Below are 20,713 nucleotides of genomic sequence, written 5' to 3'. Positions count from 1 at the left end.
CTCATGGCCATCAACGCCAGGGGCAGGGCTTCGACCCACTTCAACTTCGACCCGGCACATACCTTAGCTATTTTGGACTTAAGCGTTTGATTCCCGCGTTCCACGAGACCTTGGGACTGTGGCCGATAGACAGACCCAAATTTGTGTGTGATGCCAAATCGCTCCTCCACCTTTCGCAGGTGCTGATTGTTGAAGTGGGAACCATTGTCGGAACGGATTTGACGCGGAACCCCATACCTGGGTATGAGTTCAGTTTGTAGCCATTTAATGACTGACCTCGCATCCTCTCTTGCCGTTGGGATTGCCTCTACCCATTTGGAAAACCTATCCACCATCACTAATAGATATCGTTTCCCATTGACCACATTATCCGCCCCCATGTCTGTGTAATCTATGCTAATGTCCTGAAAACATGCATTAGGTACTGGGTATGAGCCCATTGGAGTTTGGTATGGTTTCTTAGGATTGTAGCTACCACAAATGCTGCACTCGTCACAAAATAAGTCTGTCATATCTTTCATGTGAGGGTGCCACCAGATGTGAGACACCTTCTGTAAAGTCCTTAGTTTGCCTTCGTGGGTGGGCCCATGAGCTTCCCGTAGTAGTTCTGGGCATAGATTTGCGGGAGCTACCAATCTGCCGTCATGGCATCTCCACAATCCATCCTGTCCTTTGGTAGCCCCCTTTTGTCCCCAAACTGAATGTTCATATGGTCCTGCCGAGATCTGGAGTTCTTGTATGTGTTGTTCTGTTAGTTCAGTCTGGGGTGGTTGGGTCTGCAGCACCATTTGTCTTGGAGTGTATCCACCAGCTTTCTTGGCTGCTTTGTCAGCTGCATCATTCCCCTCGCTGACTCTATTTTTCAGTTGTTGATGTCCTTTACACTTCATGATGGCCACCTTTTTGGGTAGGGAAACGGATGTAATCAGTTTCTCCATCTGTGTCTTGTGTTTAATTGGAAGGTTCCCTGTGGTGGTGAAGTTGCGCCTCACCCATTGTGGTCCATCCGTATGAACTGCTCCATGGGCATATGCCGAGTCGGTGTAAATATTTAAAATTTTTCCTTCAGCTCCTTTCAATGCTTGTGTCAAGCCTATGATTTCAGCCAATTGAGCTGATGCAGGTTGCGGAATGATCGCCGACTCCAGGGTCACGTGTGATCCATCCGGCAGCTGCTGCACCACTGCATATGCTGCTATATTTCCATCTTCTCCTCTGTAACAGCATCCGTCTGTGTACAACCATAGGTCGGGGTTACAGAGTGGTTCATTCCCCAGGTCAGGTCTCAGTTTTAATTCTTGTGCAGCTCGTTCCGCTCAGGAATGTGGCAGTCCTTCTTCCGCGTTGAGCGCGTCAGCCATGTTTTTTTCAGTGTTGACAAATGTGATGTGTGATTGTGTGCATTTGTTCTGAATTTTCGTTTTTCTTTCGGCGCTGAATGTGAATTCTTTGCTCATCAGATATGCCGCAATTCCGTGGTGGGTGTGGATTTCCAACGGATGACACATTACCAGGTGGGCGGTTTTTTCAATGGCTTTTGCCACTGCAGCCATATACCTAGAACATGTGGTTTGTCCTACTTCAATGTGGTCCAGTTTCGAGGAGTGATACATCAGCACTCTCCTCTCCCCCTTTTGTTTCTGAAAAAGGATGGATGACGTAAATCCTTCCTTTTCCGAAACATCCAGATGGAATTTGTTTTTGTAGTCAGGTGCGGTTAAAGCTGCGGCCACTGAGAGATCCGTCTTCAAGAGTGAAAACGCCAATGATGCTTCAGGAGTCCATACCAGTGGTGAGTGTAGGTTTCTCGACCCCGCCTCACGCACCATTTCCCTCAAGGGCTCAGTTCTGCCAGTGAAGTCAGGGATGTGTGTGCGGCTGTAACCAGTCAGCCCAAGGAATGACAACATTCCTGACACTGTGATGGGGCGTGGATGATGGAGTATCGAGTCTCTGTGGCTTTTGGAGAGCCCTGCACCTTCCCCAGAGATTTCTCTGCCTAAAAAAAGGACAGTTCTGCGACAGGACTGGACCTTACTCTTCTTTACCTTGTATCCCTTGACTGCAAGGAAGTCTAGTAACGATTTTGTCATCTGTAGACAGAGATCCGAAGTGGGAGCCCCCAACAACAGGTCGTCTACATACTGGATCAGAATCACCCCCTCTGGAATTTTCAGCTCAGCCAGGTGAGTCTTGAGGATATGGTTAAAAATCCCAGGGGAGCATCTGTACCCCATTGGCAAGACGGAGTAAGTAAATTGCTGTCCTTCATAGGTGAATGCAAAAAGTGGTTGGGATGCTTCATCCAAAGGAATGCTGAAAAATGCATTAGCCAAGTCCACGACCGTGAAATACTGGTGTCTCGGTGACAAGTTGCTCAAAGTGATGTGAGGGTCAGGGACAGGCAGGTCTATAGGTGCAGTGACGTCATTCACTGCTCGGAAGTCTTGTACCATCCGGTATGTTTCTCCCCCTGCCTTCAGTACTGGTAGAATGGGTGTGTTCCATGGGGAGACAGTTCGATAAATCACCTGAGCCCCTAACAGCCCATAAATGGTTGGCATGATCCCATTGGTTTGTTCAGGCTTTAGACGATACTGAGTTCGGTATATTGGTATCTGGTTTGGATCCAATAGTGTAATGGAGACTGGGGCCACTTGTAGCTTACCAACATCGAAAGGGGTGTGAGTCCATATCTTTTCATCTATGGTAGAGAGCAATGCTTCAGTAGACGGGTGGTCTGTGTATGGCTTGCCATGGTGTCTAGGCAGGGTCAGTCTTTCCGGTAGGCAGTGTTCTTCAGCATCAACTGTCATAAACCTCCACATTTCCTCCGTGATGGCTTTGTGTATCCCCGGTGTTTGGGTTGGTTCCCACTCCAGTTTTGATGCTCGCCTGATCATTTGGCCCAAGCTTCTGGCCTCGAAACCATTACCCACAGCTAGTGTGACATGGGGTGCTGACTCCTCCCCTAGAAGGAACCATGATTTCAGATAAGGTGATAATATGACTGGTGCTGCGACTCCTTCCTGACCGCAGACGATGGTGCAACATCTGATGGATGGAGTGAGGTGCATCATGTTTTCATCCCAGTCGTCTGTGTATGGGTTGATCATCCGTTACATTGAGTGTGCAGTGAATCTCAGCCTGTGGGGTCTTGTATGGATGCAGTGCATAGATCTGTTGTTTCAGTTGGTTGAAGTGAAATTGGATTGCTGGAGTCCCTGGGCCTGTGTCCACACATTTCAGCCAATAGATTTCTTGTGTTGCCGACAGAACAGGGGATGGGATGAGGGGTAACATTAACATCCTGACAGGACGAGCAGGAGTGGAGGTAATGGGATCAATAGAAACCTCTACCCCCTTCTCAGTCAGATAGATGGAACATTTCAGCTTGCACAAGAGATCTCTCCCAAGGAGGTTGATTGGGCAATTTGGACAGTATAGGAACTGATGCCTCAGGTTTGATTGGCCCCATGTAAAGAGCAACGGAACGGTTTTGTTTTGTGCTTCGGGTGCCCCAGATACCCCCACCACCTGTATTGATTCCGAAGAGAGTGGTTGACGGGTTCTTATAGTACGTACATCCAGTATCTACCAGGAATTCGTGGGTCACTCCTTCCACCTCACACATCACGGTGGGTTCTGTGTGAAGGGGAAAAACCTGACCCTCCCTCCCGTCCGGTGGTGGTGGGCATCTTCAGGACCAAGGGGCATAGTCGTGCGACATGCCCTGGAACGGAGGTGGTGGTTGCTGATTTGGGTCTGGAGTAGGGTGGTTGTATGCAGGTTGAAGGGGAACACGTGGTTGATACATCATTGGGCGGACTCCTCTTCCTCTTGGTGAGTATCCTCTTCCCCTGTTTGCCATCCAGTGGTTTTGGGCCGCTGTCATTGGATATGGGCATTGTCGAGCCATATGTCCACCCTGCTTACAGTTATAACAGCTCGCCCATGGTGCAGTGTGACGTAGTTGCTGTCCCCCCGGCAACTGATAGCCTTGTGTAGGTGGTAGATAGTGTGGAGGTGGCGCCATGAGATGGGGCGTCTCCCGGTGTTGAAGAGGCAGGGAAATTCCCTGTGTGGGGGGGTGTTGTTTCTGTATCATTTGGGAAACAGTTTTCTCAATGATTTGTGTGATATCAGGAGGTTCCTCCGACATCATCTGTTTCTTGGGTTTCTCCCCCTTTTGGGCTTCTTTTATCTGAAGTTTCAGAAGTTGTACCTGTAGGGACTGAACTTGTGTATCCGCTCCACCCTTTTCCTTGTTAAATTGGGTGATGTGGTGATGCACATGGGAGTTAAACTGAGCTAACGGTAGCGCCATCAGCCCCACTGTGCCCCTTAGTTTTATACAGACTTCATTCTGGGTTCCGTTCACCACCATTTCCTTCCACATGCTGAGTGTGGTAGCAGTGTGATCATATGGGTCTTCATGAACGGTTCTCCATGTTGTCTTTGCTCTATCCAGGTAGGCTGCTGGTTGTTCCCCTGGATTGATGGTGAACGATGACAGGGTTGAGTGGTTTCGTTCGGTAGGGTATGCTCTTCTCAACTCAGCCCATAACTGAGTTCGGAATCGTTCTAGACCTAGTGCAGCTGGGCCCGTGGCCAGATCTGCGTCTCTTATGAGAGCCATCATGGTAGTATGGTCTGTAGCTCTGGCCAACAGGGCCTTCATGTCTCCCAGACAGAGGCGTAGGCCAGAGGTAAGAGTCTGTAGTTGGAGGAGCCATACAGAGGCACCCCCATGCAGACTGGGCAACTGTTCCATTAAAGTGGTGAGGTCTGTCATTTTCCAGGGTTGGTACTCTTCGTATTCTCCACCAGGAGTGGGCCTTAATGACACATTACCAGGTGGGCGGTTTTTTCAATGGCTTTTGCCACTGCAGCCATATACCTAGAACATGTGGTTTGTCCTACTTCAATGTGGTCCAGTTTCGAGGAGTGATACATCAGCACTCTCCTCTCCCCCTTTTGTTTCTGAAAAAGGATGGATGACGTAAATCCTTCCTTTTCCGAAACATCCAGATGGAATTTGTTTTTGTAGTCAGGTGCGGTTAAAGCTGCGGCCACTGAGAGATCCGTCTTCAAGAGTGAAAACGCCAATGATGCTTCAGGAGTCCATACCAGTGGTGAGTGTAGGTTTCTCGACCCCGCCTCACGCACCATTTCCCTCAAGGGCTCAGTTCTGCCAGTGAAGTCAGGGATGTGTGTGCGGCTGTAACCAGTCAGCCCAAGGAATGACAACATTCCTGACACTGTGATGGGGCGTGGATGATGGAGTATCGAGTCTCTGTGGCTTTTGGAGAGCCCTGCACCTTCCCCAGAGATTTCTCTGCCTAAAAAAAGGACAGTTCTGCGACAGGACTGGACCTTACTCTTCTTTACCTTGTATCCCTTGACTGCAAGGAAGTCTAGTAACGATTTTGTCATCTGTAGACAGAGATCCGAAGTGGGAGCCCCCAACAACAGGTCGTCTACATACTGGATCAGAATCACCCCCTCTGGAATTTTCAGCTCAGCCAGGTGAGTCTTGAGGATATGGTTAAAAATCCCAGGGGAGCATCTGTACCCCATTGGCAAGACGGAGTAAGTAAATTGCTGTCCTTCATAGGTGAATGCAAAAAGTGGTTGGGATGCTTCATCCAAAGGAATGCTGAAAAATGCATTAGCCAAGTCCACGACCGTGAAATACTGGTGTCTCGGTGACAAGTTGCTCAAAGTGATGTGAGGGTCAGGGACAGGCAGGTCTATAGGTGCAGTGACGTCATTCACTGCTCGGAAGTCTTGTACCATCCGGTATGTTTCTCCCCCTGCCTTCAGTACTGGTAGAATGGGTGTGTTCCATGGGGAGACAGTTCGATAAATCACCTGAGCCCCTAACAGCCCATAAATGGTTGGCATGATCCCATTGGTTTGTTCAGGCTTTAGACGATACTGAGTTCGGTATATTGGTATCTGGTTTGGATCCAATAGTGTAATGGAGACTGGGGCCACTTGTAGCTTACCAACATCGAAAGGGGTGTGAGTCCATATCTTTTCATCTATGGTAGAGAGCAATGCTTCAGTAGACGGGTGGTCTGTGTATGGCTTGCCATGGTGTCTAGGCAGGGTCAGTCTTTCCGGTAGGCAGTGTTCTTCAGCATCAACTGTCATAAACCTCCACATTTCCTCCGTGATGGCTTTGTGTATCCCCGGTGTTTGGGTTGGTTCCCACTCCAGTTTTGATGCTCGCCTGATCATTTGGCCCAAGCTTCTGGCCTCGAAACCATTACCCACAGCTAGTGTGACATGGGGTGCTGACTCCTCCCCTAGAAGGAACCATGATTTCAGATAAGGTGATAATATGACTGGTGCTGCGACTCCTTCCTGACCGCAGACGATGGTGCAACATCTGATGGATGGAGTGAGGTGCATCATGTTTTCATCCCAGTCGTCTGTGTATGGGTTGATCATCCGTTACATTGAGTGTGCAGTGAATCTCAGCCTGTGGGGTCTTGTATGGATGCAGTGCATAGATCTGTTGTTTCAGTTGGTTGAAGTGAAATTGGATTGCTGGAGTCCCTGGGCCTGTGTCCACACATTTCAGCCAATAGATTTCTTGTGTTGCCGACAGAACAGGGGATGGGATGAGGGGTAACATTAACATCCTGACAGGACGAGCAGGAGTGGAGGTAATGGGATCAATAGAAACCTCTACCCCCTTCTCAGTCAGATAGATGGAACATTTCAGCTTGCACAAGAGATCTCTCCCAAGGAGGTTGATTGGGCAATTTGGACAGTATAGGAACTGATGCCTCAGGTTTGATTGGCCCCATGTAAAGAGCAACGGAACGGTTTTGTTTTGTGCTTCGGGTGCCCCAGATACCCCCACCACCTGTATTGATTCCGAAGAGAGTGGTTGACGGGTTCTTATAGTACGTACATCCAGTATCTACCAGGAATTCGTGGGTCACTCCTTCCACCTCACACATCACGGTGGGTTCTGTGTGAAGGGGAAAAACCTGACCCTCCCTCCCGTCCGGTGGTGGTGGGCATCTTCAGGACCAAGGGGCATAGTCGTGCGACATGCCCTGGAACGGAGGTGGTGGTTGCTGATTTGGGTCTGGAGTAGGGTGGTTGTATGCAGGTTGAAGGGGAACACGTGGTTGATACATCATTGGGCGGACTCCTCTTCCTCTTGGTGAGTATCCTCTTCCCCTGTTTGCCATCCAGTGGTTTTGGGCCGCTGTCATTGGATATGGGCATTGTCGAGCCATATGTCCACCCTGCTTACAGTTATAACAGCTCGCCCATGGTGCAGTGTGACGTAGTTGCTGTCCCCCCGGCAACTGATAGCTTCTCCCTCCTGGACCTTTCGAACCTGGGCAGAGAGAGCTGCAGAAAGTTTCGTCAGTTCTCTTACATAGTTAGACATAGAAATTTGTTGCACATCAAGAGCGGGCATATGACCTCCCTCCCTTGGTGGGCCAGGCATGACTCTACCAGTCATTATCTCATGAGGAGAGAGATGGGTGCCTGACCCTGGTGAGGCTCTCATGGCCATCAACGCCAGGGGCAGGGCTTCGACCCACTTCAACTTCGACCCGGCACATACCTTAGCTATTTTGGACTTAAGCGTTTGATTCCCGCGTTCCACGAGACCTTGGGACTGTGGCCGATAGACAGACCCAAATTTGTGTGTGATGCCAAATCGCTCCTCCACCTTTCGCAGGTGCTGATTGTTGAAGTGGGAACCATTGTCGGAACGGATTTGACGCGGAACCCCATACCTGGGTATGAGTTCAGTTTGTAGCCATTTAATGACTGACCTCGCATCCTCTCTTGCCGTTGGGATTGCCTCTACCCATTTGGAAAACCTATCCACCATCACTAATAGATATCGTTTCCCATTGACCACATTATCCGCCCCCATGTCTGTGTAATCTATGCTAATGTCCTGAAAACATGCATTAGGTACTGGGTATGAGCCCATTGGAGTTTGGTATGGTTTCTTAGGATTGTAGCTACCACAAATGCTGCACTCGTCACAAAATAAGTCTGTCATATCTTTCATGTGAGGGTGCCACCAGATGTGAGACACCTTCTGTAAAGTCCTTAGTTTGCCTTCGTGGGTGGGCCCATGAGCTTCCCGTAGTAGTTCTGGGCATAGATTTGCGGGAGCTACCAATCTGCCGTCATGGCATCTCCACAATCCATCCTGTCCTTTGGTAGCCCCCTTTTGTCCCCAAACTGAATGTTCATATGGTCCTGCCGAGATCTGGAGTTCTTGTATGTGTTGTTCTGTTAGTTCAGTCTGGGGTGGTTGGGTCTGCAGCACCATTTGTCTTGGAGTGTATCCACCAGCTTTCTTGGCTGCTTTGTCAGCTGCATCATTCCCCTCGCTGACTCTATTTTTCAGTTGTTGATGTCCTTTACACTTCATGATGGCCACCTTTTTGGGTAGGGAAACGGATGTAATCAGTTTCTCCATCTGTGTCTTGTGTTTAATTGGAAGGTTCCCTGTGGTGGTGAAGTTGCGCCTCACCCATTGTGGTCCATCCGTATGAACTGCTCCATGGGCATATGCCGAGTCGGTGTAAATATTTAAAATTTTTCCTTCAGCTCCTTTCAATGCTTGTGTCAAGCCTATGATTTCAGCCAATTGAGCTGATGCAGGTTGCGGAATGATCGCCGACTCCAGGGTCACGTGTGATCCATCCGGCAGCTGCTGCACCACTGCATATGCTGCTATATTTCCATCTTCTCCTCTGTAACAGCATCCGTCTGTGTACAACCATAGGTCGGGGTTACAGAGTGGTTCATTCCCCAGGTCAGGTCTCAGTTTTAATTCTTGTGCAGCTCGTTCCGCTCAGGAATGTGGCAGTCCTTCTTCCGCGTTGAGCGCGTCAGCCATGTTTTTTTCAGTGTTGACAAATGTGATGTGTGATTGTGTGCATTTGTTCTGAATTTTCGTTTTTCTTTCGGCGCTGAATGTGAATTCTTTGCTCATCAGATATGCCGCAATTCCGTGGTGGGTGTGGATTTCCAACGGATGACACATTACCAGGTGGGCGGTTTTTTCAATGGCTTTTGCCACTGCAGCCATATACCTAGAACATGTGGTTTGTCCTACTTCAATGTGGTCCAGTTTCGAGGAGTGATACATCAGCACTCTCCTCTCCCCCTTTTGTTTCTGAAAAAGGATGGATGACGTAAATCCTTCCTTTTCCGAAACATCCAGATGGAATTTGTTTTTGTAGTCAGGTGCGGTTAAAGCTGCGGCCACTGAGAGATCCGTCTTCAAGAGTGAAAACGCCAATGATGCTTCAGGAGTCCATACCAGTGGTGAGTGTAGGTTTCTCGACCCCGCCTCACGCACCATTTCCCTCAAGGGCTCAGTTCTGCCAGTGAAGTCAGGGATGTGTGTGCGGCTGTAACCAGTCAGCCCAAGGAATGACAACATTCCTGACACTGTGATGGGGCGTGGATGATGGAGTATCGAGTCTCTGTGGCTTTTGGAGAGCCCTGCACCTTCCCCAGAGATTTCTCTGCCTAAAAAAAGGACAGTTCTGCGACAGGACTGGACCTTACTCTTCTTTACCTTGTATCCCTTGACTGCAAGGAAGTCTAGTAACGATTTTGTCATCTGTAGACAGAGATCCGAAGTGGGAGCCCCCAACAACAGGTCGTCTACATACTGGATCAGAATCACCCCCTCTGGAATTTTCAGCTCAGCCAGGTGAGTCTTGAGGATATGGTTAAAAATCCCAGGGGAGCATCTGTACCCCATTGGCAAGACGGAGTAAGTAAATTGCTGTCCTTCATAGGTGAATGCAAAAAGTGGTTGGGATGCTTCATCCAAAGGAATGCTGAAAAATGCATTAGCCAAGTCCACGACCGTGAAATACTGGTGTCTCGGTGACAAGTTGCTCAAAGTGATGTGAGGGTCAGGGACAGGCAGGTCTATAGGTGCAGTGACGTCATTCACTGCTCGGAAGTCTTGTACCATCCGGTATGTTTCTCCCCCTGCCTTCAGTACTGGTAGAATGGGTGTGTTCCATGGGGAGACAGTTCGATAAATCACCTGAGCCCCTAACAGCCCATAAATGGTTGGCATGATCCCATTGGTTTGTTCAGGCTTTAGACGATACTGAGTTCGGTATATTGGTATCTGGTTTGGATCCAATAGTGTAATGGAGACTGGGGCCACTTGTAGCTTACCAACATCGAAAGGGGTGTGAGTCCATATCTTTTCATCTATGGTAGAGAGCAATGCTTCAGTAGACGGGTGGTCTGTGTATGGCTTGCCATGGTGTCTAGGCAGGGTCAGTCTTTCCGGTAGGCAGTGTTCTTCAGCATCAACTGTCATAAACCTCCACATTTCCTCCGTGATGGCTTTGTGTATCCCCGGTGTTTGGGTTGGTTCCCACTCCAGTTTTGATGCTCGCCTGATCATTTGGCCCAAGCTTCTGGCCTCGAAACCATTACCCACAGCTAGTGTGACATGGGGTGCTGACTCCTCCCCTAGAAGGAACCATGATTTCAGATAAGGTGATAATATGACTGGTGCTGCGACTCCTTCCTGACCGCAGACGATGGTGCAACATCTGATGGATGGAGTGAGGTGCATCATGTTTTCATCCCAGTCGTCTGTGTATGGGTTGATCATCCGTTACATTGAGTGTGCAGTGAATCTCAGCCTGTGGGGTCTTGTATGGATGCAGTGCATAGATCTGTTGTTTCAGTTGGTTGAAGTGAAATTGGATTGCTGGAGTCCCTGGGCCTGTGTCCACACATTTCAGCCAATAGATTTCTTGTGTTGCCGACAGAACAGGGGATGGGATGAGGGGTAACATTAACATCCTGACAGGACGAGCAGGAGTGGAGGTAATGGGATCAATAGAAACCTCTACCCCCTTCTCAGTCAGATAGATGGAACATTTCAGCTTGCACAAGAGATCTCTCCCAAGGAGGTTGATTGGGCAATTTGGACAGTATAGGAACTGATGCCTCAGGTTTGATTGGCCCCATGTAAAGAGCAACGGAACGGTTTTGTTTTGTGCTTCGGGTGCCCCAGATACCCCCACCACCTGTATTGATTCCGAAGAGAGTGGTTGACGGGTTCTTATAGTACGTACATCCAGTATCTACCAGGAATTCGTGGGTCACTCCTTCCACCTCACACATCACGGTGGGTTCTGTGTGAAGGGGAAAAACCTGACCCTCCCTCCCGTCCGGTGGTGGTGGGCATCTTCAGGACCAAGGGGCATAGTCGTGCGACATGCCCTGGAACGGAGGTGGTGGTTGCTGATTTGGGTCTGGAGTAGGGTGGTTGTATGCAGGTTGAAGGGGAACACGTGGTTGATACATCATTGGGCGGACTCCTCTTCCTCTTGGTGAGTATCCTCTTCCCCTGTTTGCCATCCAGTGGTTTTGGGCCGCTGTCATTGGATATGGGCATTGTCGAGCCATATGTCCACCCTGCTTACAGTTATAACAGCTCGCCCATGGTGCAGTGTGACGTAGTTGCTGTCCCCCCGGCAACTGATAGCCTTGTGTAGGTGGTAGATAGTGTGGAGGTGGCGCCATGAGATGGGGCGTCTCCCGGTGTTGAAGAGGCAGGGAAATTCCCTGTGTGGGGGGGTGTTGTTTCTGTATCATTTGGGAAACAGTTTTCTCAATGATTTGTGTGATATCAGGAGGTTCCTCCGACATCATCTGTTTCTTGGGTTTCTCCCCCTTTTGGGCTTCTTTTATCTGAAGTTTCAGAAGTTGTACCTGTAGGGACTGAACTTGTGTATCCGCTCCACCCTTTTCCTTGTTAAATTGGGTGATGTGGTGATGCACATGGGAGTTAAACTGAGCTAACGGTAGCGCCATCAGCCCCACTGTGCCCCTTAGTTTTATACAGACTTCATTCTGGGTTCCGTTCACCACCATTTCCTTCCACATGCTGAGTGTGGTAGCAGTGTGATCATATGGGTCTTCATGAACGGTTCTCCATGTTGTCTTTGCTCTATCCAGGTAGGCTGCTGGTTGTTCCCCTGGATTGATGGTGAACGATGACAGGGTTGAGTGGTTTCGTTCGGTAGGGTATGCTCTTCTCAACTCAGCCCATAACTGAGTTCGGAATCGTTCTAGACCTAGTGCAGCTGGGCCCGTGGCCAGATCTGCGTCTCTTATGAGAGCCATCATGGTAGTATGGTCTGTAGCTCTGGCCAACAGGGCCTTCATGTCTCCCAGACAGAGGCGTAGGCCAGAGGTAAGAGTCTGTAGTTGGAGGAGCCATACAGAGGCACCCCCATGCAGACTGGGCAACTGTTCCATTAAAGTGGTGAGGTCTGTCATTTTCCAGGGTTGGTACTCTTCGTATTCTCCACCAGGAGTGGGCCTTAACGGCATTTGGAAACCTGTCCTTTCAGTCTCTCCATGTAGGGGATCCCAGTCCGCTCTGGATGAGACTCCCCTGCTTCTTAGTTCTGAGAGCCTTACGGACTGTCTGACAGGTTCGATCAGGTCCGTCACTTTTCCTAGCATCACCCCTTCCACATGGAATGTGCCCCCTCCTTGTTTCGCTTCATCTATCATAGTTCTGGCTTTGGCTAGTGAGTTCCGGGTGTCCCGATCCATTTCCTCCTCATCCAGTCCAGATTTATTTTCGCTTTCATCGTCTTTACTGGGGTGTTCTCTTGATGAAGCCCTGACGGAACATTTTCCTTGTGACACCCACGACCCTTGATCATCTTCTTTACCTCTGCGTCCGTACCACTCTGTGTTCGGAGTGGAGGAGAACTGAATAAGATCGTGGCCTTCTCTCTTTAGGAGGCCCGTTTGTGATTCACCTTCCCTTCCTTGTGGGTGGTTCAGCAGGGACCCACCTGGGCCTTGTAGTGCTGTGGGGCTTGAGCAATCGGGCCTTTCTTCACAGACGAGGTGGCCTTCTTGAATCCCCACAGTCATGTTCCCTTTTAGCTGTCCTCCCTGCACCATGAAGACCGGGGCCTGTATTGCTGCTGGTGTGGTGTGGGTTTTAAATGGGTTGTATGCAAATGGATTTTGTGAATAGGGAGGTGGCACTTCAATCTTCTCTTCCTGTGGCAGTGGCGGGTATAGAGAGAGCGGGGCCGATGGGGTGGTCACGGTGGGCGGTGGTGTGTTGTGGTCGTTGTTTGTGCCTTCTCTGACGTCATCTGAGGCCCCAGCCAGCACCCCCATCATATCAGGTTTCTTTTGTGGGCGTGTCCTTTTTGTCTCCTCTATTGCCCATGTCCCTATTCTCAGCTCCGCCTCCGCTCTCTCTCTCTCCTTCGTTCCTTCCTTCTTGAGAAAATGGCTGCTATTTTTTTTTTCCTCACTCTCTCTCCCGTGCCTGACTGCCTCCTCTAATTCTCTTTCCATAGTGCTGAGTTGTTCCCTGGATGGGGCAACTCCACTAATGTAACCTGCCTGGGTCCATCTTAGCCTAATTTCCCCCCATATCTTCTTTATTGTTTTATATTCCTGTTTTCCTCCCGCCCTTTCCTGTATTTTCTGATCTAAATATTCATTGAATTTGAGTTTGGAACGGTAGTTGAAGCCATATTGTCGATTCACTGTGTCTGGGTCCGATAAAAATAATGTAAAACAATTAAAAAATTAACAATAATAAAAAAAATTTTTTTTTTTTTTTTAAATAAAAAATAAAAATAAAAATAATAATATAAAATAAAATAAAACAATTAAACGTGCTAACACGACATTGCGCTATGGCCCTCAGCAACTATGTGCACTTAGCCCGTCACTTGGTCGAAACCAGCGATGTATCCCTGGTGCCCACACAGACTTATCTCTCGTGATTCACCCTCGTGCACACAGAGCTTTGTAAAATTACTGGACTATAATATCGAAAAGGGATATTCGCGAGATAATCATGCGTCTAGGGTATTTTACTGGAGTAATTTTACAGGTTCACACATTTCTACTGCCTGGCGAAATGTTAGTGTCCCAAACGCCTACTTTTGGGTCAATGTCAATGCATTCAGATGCCTTCTATAATATTTGGCAAAATAATTCTAGGCAACCCCAACAGCACAAAGAGAACAGAAACCAATTCGTTACACGGCACGGCGGCCGCACAGCCCCGCCCAAACTTTTGACTCGGCGGTCAAATTTAGAGCCGGTGGTCAGTATCCCTCGGTCTCATGGAACGGTGAATCAGTGACATTAATCTGGAGAGATCAGGTTTAATTCCTTCACTCCTAGTCCAATTATTTAGCTTGTTAACTGTTGCTCCTAGTGGGATGCTACTCCACTAGTTACAGTCTTAAATATACGTCTCGATCAATTAACAAAACATTTCATCATCTCATTCATATTTCATTTCACTGAGTTATCGAATCCCTCACCGTAACACCTAAACGATTGCCAAATCGAAAATTGCCAGCCTATTTGGACCCGATTAAAACAGTGCATCACATTCCATCAAATTCTGTTATCAAATCCTTCACCGTAACACCTAGTCGATTTACATATCCACTACTGTCCAGCCTATTTGGATTAAATTTTAAACAATATATCACATCATATCACATTCTGTCCTCCAATTCCTCACCACGACACCCAGTAATTTTATTATTGTTGCAGGACTATTTGAATCAGATTTGAACAATATATTTACACAGATATCATTATGCAAATGCCTTTGGTTATCGGAACAATTTTCATAAATTTAACGGCAATTCATACTCACGCACTCAGTACTTCTGACCATAATTTGGATATTGATTATACTATAATATGCAGAATTCGATTAAACTGGTTCTGCTTACCTTATAATGTCGAGCTCTTTGGTCAGTTTCCTGAGGCGAGTTGAATCCCCGATGGCTCCTGTAGACAGGTCGCCCGTCCTTCTAGAATCTGTCGTCAACTTGTCTTTTCTCTCATCAAATCTATGGACCGAATTCATGGATTTCAACCATCCTCTGCTACCATTTTGTTAATGAATTAATTATAGGAGAAACAAGACCAAGATGAGACTCTGGACAAGGCGGATACGGTATATTTGAGGCACTTTAATCTAGCATAGTAATATTTGGCAAACGTGCAGCACGGCTCTTATCGTCCACTCTTAGGGAGGTTTCGGAAAAAGAGGGCGTAACACATATTTGGGCAGTACATTTATACATTGAAATGACGTAGGTAGATTCTAGTAGTCCTGGCTCCTGGTTGGTTGTTCGTAGGTGATAGACAGTCCTCTCCAGCCTGTTGTCAGTATCCCATTGGTTCTTGACAGAGTTCTTTGTCTTTGTAGCCCATCCCAAAGGGTTTGGAGCAGTGTATATTCATGGGTTATCAGTGTGTTTAACAACAGTCCGTGAATGCGTCATTACATGTTTTAATATGTTATTACAACATGAGTAAAATGAAAATGTCTGCAAGTATTCAGAGGGGTTTGAATACCTGCTAAATACAGCGACTAAGTCGCTAAGTTGGCAACACTGAAAGTTAGTGAGGGAAATATGTCTCCAGCTTCAGCGATTTTTGCAATTCGTTCCAGTCATTGTCAGCAGAGAACTGGAAGGAAAGGAGGCCAAAGGAGGTGTTGGCTTTGGGGATGACCAGTGAGATATACCTGCTGGAGCGCGTGCTACGGGTGGGTGTTGTTATCGTGACCAGTGAGCTGAGATAAGGCGGAGCTTTACCTAGCATAGACTAAAAAGATGACCTGGAACCAGTGGGTCTGGCGACGAATATGTAGCGAGGGCCAGCCGACTAGAGCATACAGGTCGTAGTGGCCTGTATGCTCTAGTCGGCTGGCCCTCGCTACAATTCAATACAAAGCTTCCATAAACGTCGAACAAGGCTTGAACCCAGGATTGAACCCATGTGCTTCAGTTTACAAAAACAGATGACTTAGCACATCTATTTCCTTCTTAAAATGTCAACATTCTGGAAAGTAGAGTTGTGCAAAAGCTAATTTCACAACTAAATATACTCATCAGAGAATTTGGGGATTAACTTTAGAGCGCATGCATTTCAAGTATTAGCTCTACCGTAGAGGCACATCCCCTTACTATATCATAGCAGGGTTGCCATTTTAAGGAAACTTTTTTTTCTTCAAAGTCCTCCAGTGAAAGAACCTTCCCATGGTACCAGCTATTTTTCAGTAAGGCACAGATGGGATTTGAACCCATGATCTTCGGTTTACAAGACCGACGCCTTACCGCTTGGCCACCATGCCACTCTATACTGCAAGATATTTATCAACATTCTGGAAAGTAGTAGTTGTGTAATGTGAATTTGGCACACAAATAACATCTCTGTTTCCTGTGAGAATTTTAACATTCTGAAAAGTAGGAGTTGTGTAATGTGAATTTGGCACACAAATACTCAGTGGAGAACCTTGGGATTGAACCAAGGACCTCATACTAAAATAGCATGCACTCCCCCTCTGAGCTTCGATCCCATTTTATTTGCAGATAAAATGCAATATTAATACAATGTACTTTTTATATACACCACTCCATTGAAGCTACAATGAAATGATAGCAGCAATTCTAAATACAAGCAAGTATGGACAGTCATCTAACCCATGAACTTCAGTTTTTGAAAATGATGCAATTGAAGTTGGCAACCATGCCACTTCTGTTCCATAAATGTACGAACAGGGATTGAACACATGTTCTTCAGATTACAAGAGCAAATTATTTAGCACATCTCTGTATCCTGCTGAGAATTTCAACATTCTGGAAAGTAGGAGATGGGCCATTGCAAAAATTTTGGCTGTCCTAAAAGTCGCTAAAAGTTGCTAAATGATGTCATCACCTAATTTGCATAATTGTCAATGTGCATGTAATTGTGATGGACACTGTAGGAGTGAGGAATAACATTGTGGAAGAGACAAAAGGTGAGTAAAATTAAAATGTCTGCAAGTATTCAGAGGGGTTTGAATACCTGCTAAATACAGCGACTAAGTCGCTAAGTTGGCAACACTGAAAGTTAGTGAGGGAAATATGTCTCCAGCTTCAGCGATTTTTGCAATTCGTTCCAGTCATTGTCAGCAGAGAACTGGAAGGAAAGGAGGCCAAAGGAGGTGTTGGCTTTGGGGATGACCAGTGAGATATACCTGCTGGAGCGCGTGCTACGGGTGGGTGTTGTTATCGTGACCAGTGAGCTGAGATAAGGCGGAGCTTTACCTAGCATAGACTAAAAAGATGACCTGGAACCAGTGGGTCTGGCGACGAATATGTAGCGAGGGCCAGCCGACTAGAGCATACAGGTCGTAGTGGCCTGTATGCTCTAGTCGGCTGGCCCTCGCTACAATTCAATACAAAGCTTCCATAAACGTCGAACAAGGCTTGAACCCAGGATTGAACCCATGTGCTTCAGTTTACAAAAACAGATGACTTAGCACATCTATTTCCTTCTTAAAATGTCAACATTCTGGAAAGTAGAGTTGTGCAAAAGCTAATTTCACAACTAAATATACTCATCAGAGAATTTGGGGATTAACTTCAGAGCGCATGCATTTCAAGTATTAGCTCTACCGTAGAGGCACATCCCCTTACTATATAATAGCAGGGTTGCCATTTTGAGGAAACTTTTTTTTCTTCAAAGTCCTCCAGTGAAAGAACCTTCCCATGGTACCAGCTATCTTTCAGTAAGGCACAGATGGGATTTGAACCCATGATCTTCGGTTTACAAGACCGACGCCTTACCGCTTGGCCACCATGCCACTCTATACTGCAAGATATTTATCAACATTCTGGAAAGTAGTAGTTGTGTAATGTGAATTTGGCACACAAATAACATCTCTGTTTCCTGTGAGAATTTTAACATTCTGAAAAGTAGGAGTTGTGTAATGTGAATTTGGCACACAAATACTCAGTGGAGAACCTTGGGATTGAACCAAGGACCTCACACTAAAATAGCATGCACTCCCCCTCTGAGCTTCGATCCCATTTTATTTGCAGATAAAATGCAATATTAATACAATGTACTTTTTATATACACCACTCCATTGAAGCTACAATGAAATGATAGCAGCAATTCTAAATACAAGCAAGTATGGACAGTCATCTAACCCATGAACTTCAGTTTTTGAAAATGATGCAATTGAAGTTGGCAACCATGCCACTTCTCTTCCATAAATGTACGAACAGGGATTGAACACATGTTCTTCAGATTACAAGAGCAAATTATTTAGCACATCTCTGTTTCCTGCTGAGAATTTCAACATTCTGGAAAGTAGGAGATGGGCCATTGCAAAAATTTTAATGGAGAAGCTGGGGATTGAACCCACGACCTCATACATGCAAAGCATGCGCTCTACCACTGAGCTACATCCCCTTTCTGGGAAAGAATTTTTTTTTTTTTTTTTTTTTTAATTTCACCTATAATTAACCAGGTAAGCTAGTTGAGAACAAGTTTTCATATTCAACTGCGACCTGGCCAAGATAAAGCAAAGCAGCGCAACACAAACAACAACACAGAGTTACAGATGGAATAAACAAGCGTACAGTCAATAACACAATAGAAGAAAGTCTATATACAGTGCGTGCGAAAGGAGGTAAGGCAATAAATAGGCCATAGTAGCGAAGTATTTACAATTTAGCAAATTAACACTGGAGTGAGAGATGAGCAGTTGATGATGTATCTGAATGAGGAAAGCTAGTGATTTTTAACAAGTACAAGGATACTCTTTCCTTCAATCTTGCGATGCCGAATCAGACATAATATTTCTCAGGTCTTGGGAAATTGCATAACATGTACGAATTAGCTGAGCTAATGAAATTAAACGACCCTATTTGACATCATACAGACTTTGCTAAGCAACAGTAGACATCAAAGTTGTCCGAATGAACCTGTCCGAATGAGGAAAGCTAGTGATATTTAACAAGTAAGAAGAGACCTTTTCCCTCAATCTTGCGATGCAGAATCAGACACGATAATTCTCAGGCCTTGAAATATTAGATTATTAAAGATTAATAACACTGTCTTAGCATTTCAAAGCAACAAGAACAATGCCTTATTTCGGGAAATTGCAAACATGTCCATATTAGCAGATTTAATGAAATTAAACGACCACGAAAATGCCTCAAAACCTACATTTTCTGTTTCGAAGTAAGATGCCTTATCCACGAGGCAACACCTTCTACTCCATATTCTCCGATATGACATCAAACAGACGTTGCTTAGCAACAACAGACATCAAAATTGTGAACCTATCCGAATGAGGAAAGCTAGTGATATTTTACAAGTAGGAAAAGACTATGTCCCTCAATCTTGCTGTGCCGAATCAGACATAATATTTCTCAGGTCTTGCAGTCTTAGATTATTAAAGTTGAAGAACAATGTCCAAGCTTTTCAAAGCAACAAGACCAATGCCTTATTTCGGGAAATTGCAAACATGTTCAAATAAGCTGAGCTAATGAAATTAAACAACCAAGACGGGAATCGAACCCTCAATCTTCTGATTTGTAGTCAGACTCCTTATCCATTAGGCCACGCAGTCTATGTGATACAACCCTATTTGACATTATACAGACTTTGCTATGCAACCATAGACATCAAAATTGTGAACCTGTCCGAATGAGGAAAGCTAGTGATATTTAACAAGTAAGAAGAGACCTTTTCCCTCAATCTTGCGATGCAGAATCAGACACAATAATCCTCAGGCCTTGCAATATTAGATTATTAAAGATTAATAACAGTGTCTTAGCATTTCAAAGCAACAAGACCAATGGCTTATTTAGGGAAATTGCAAACATGTACAAATTAGCTGAGCTAATGAAATTAAACGACCCTATTTGACATCATACAGACTTTGCTATGCAACCATAGACATAAAAATTGTGAACCTGTCCGAATGAGGAAAGCTAGTGATATTTAACAAGTAAGAAGAGACCTTTTCCCTCAATCTTGCGATGCAGAATCAGACACAAAAATTCTCAGGCCTTGCATTCTTAGATTATTAAAGTTAAATAACAATGTCCAAGCAACAAGACTTATTTCGGTATATTGCAAACATGTTCAAATTAGCTGAGCTAATAAAATTAGACTACCACTAAGGGAGTCGAACCCTCAATCTTCTGATTCGAGGTCAAACGCCTTATCAACAACAGACATCAAAGTTGTGAACCTGTCCGAACGAGGAAAGCTAATGATATTTAACAAGTACAAAGATACTCTTTCCTTCAATTTGTGGTGCAGATTCAGACATAATAATTCTCAGGCCTTGCAGTCTTAGATTATTAAAGTTGAATAACAATGTCTTAGCTTTTCAAAGCAACAAGAACAATGCCTTATTTCGGGAAATTGCAAACATGTCCATATTAGCTGATTTAATGAAATTAAACGACCACGAAAATGCCTCAAAATCTCCATTTTCTGTTTCGAAGTTAGACGCCTTATCCACGAGGTACACCTTCTACTCCATATTCTCCGATATGACATCAAACAGACAAAGCCAAAGCAGAGCATAAAGAAAGAACAACTACTAATGCTGAAACCCTGGATCGAATCAGGGTCCTTGAGATCTTCAGTCAAACGCTCTCCCAACTGAGTTATTTCTGCAAATCACTACACTTAATTCTTTGGCACCCTTGACGATATACACGCATGTGACTCATAATTTTGACACTCAAAATGTACCTCATGACCAGTACGGAGATCTAACCCACGAAATTGGCGTTATTAGCACCACTCTCTAACCAACTGTGCCAACCGGCCGCTGGCTATGGAACACAAT

General features: G+C 46.0%; 3 non-coding genes across 3 annotated transcripts; all 3 read right to left on the bottom strand.

Annotated features, from left to right (window-relative positions):
- Positions 1-16,132: 16,132 nt before the first annotated feature.
- trnat-ugu (transfer RNA threonine (anticodon UGU)) lies at positions 16,133-16,204 on the bottom strand. The gene has a single exon. It is a non-coding gene; the product is annotated as a tRNA-Thr (tRNA).
- Positions 16,205-17,626: 1,422 nt separating this feature from the next.
- Positions 17,627-17,698, bottom strand: trnat-ugu (transfer RNA threonine (anticodon UGU)). The gene has a single exon. It is a non-coding gene; the product is annotated as a tRNA-Thr (tRNA).
- A 542-nt stretch (positions 17,699-18,240) lies between these two features.
- trnaa-ugc (transfer RNA alanine (anticodon UGC)) lies at positions 18,241-18,312 on the bottom strand. The gene has a single exon. It is a non-coding gene; the product is annotated as a tRNA-Ala (tRNA).
- Between the last annotated feature and the right edge of the window lie 2,401 nt (positions 18,313-20,713).

This window comes from Oncorhynchus clarkii, chromosome 29, assembly GCF_045791955.1.
Source record: "Oncorhynchus clarkii lewisi isolate Uvic-CL-2024 chromosome 29, UVic_Ocla_1.0, whole genome shotgun sequence".
Lineage (NCBI taxonomy): Eukaryota > Metazoa > Chordata > Actinopteri > Salmoniformes > Salmonidae > Oncorhynchus > Oncorhynchus clarkii.
This window is presented reverse-complemented; position numbering and strand designations above follow the sequence as displayed.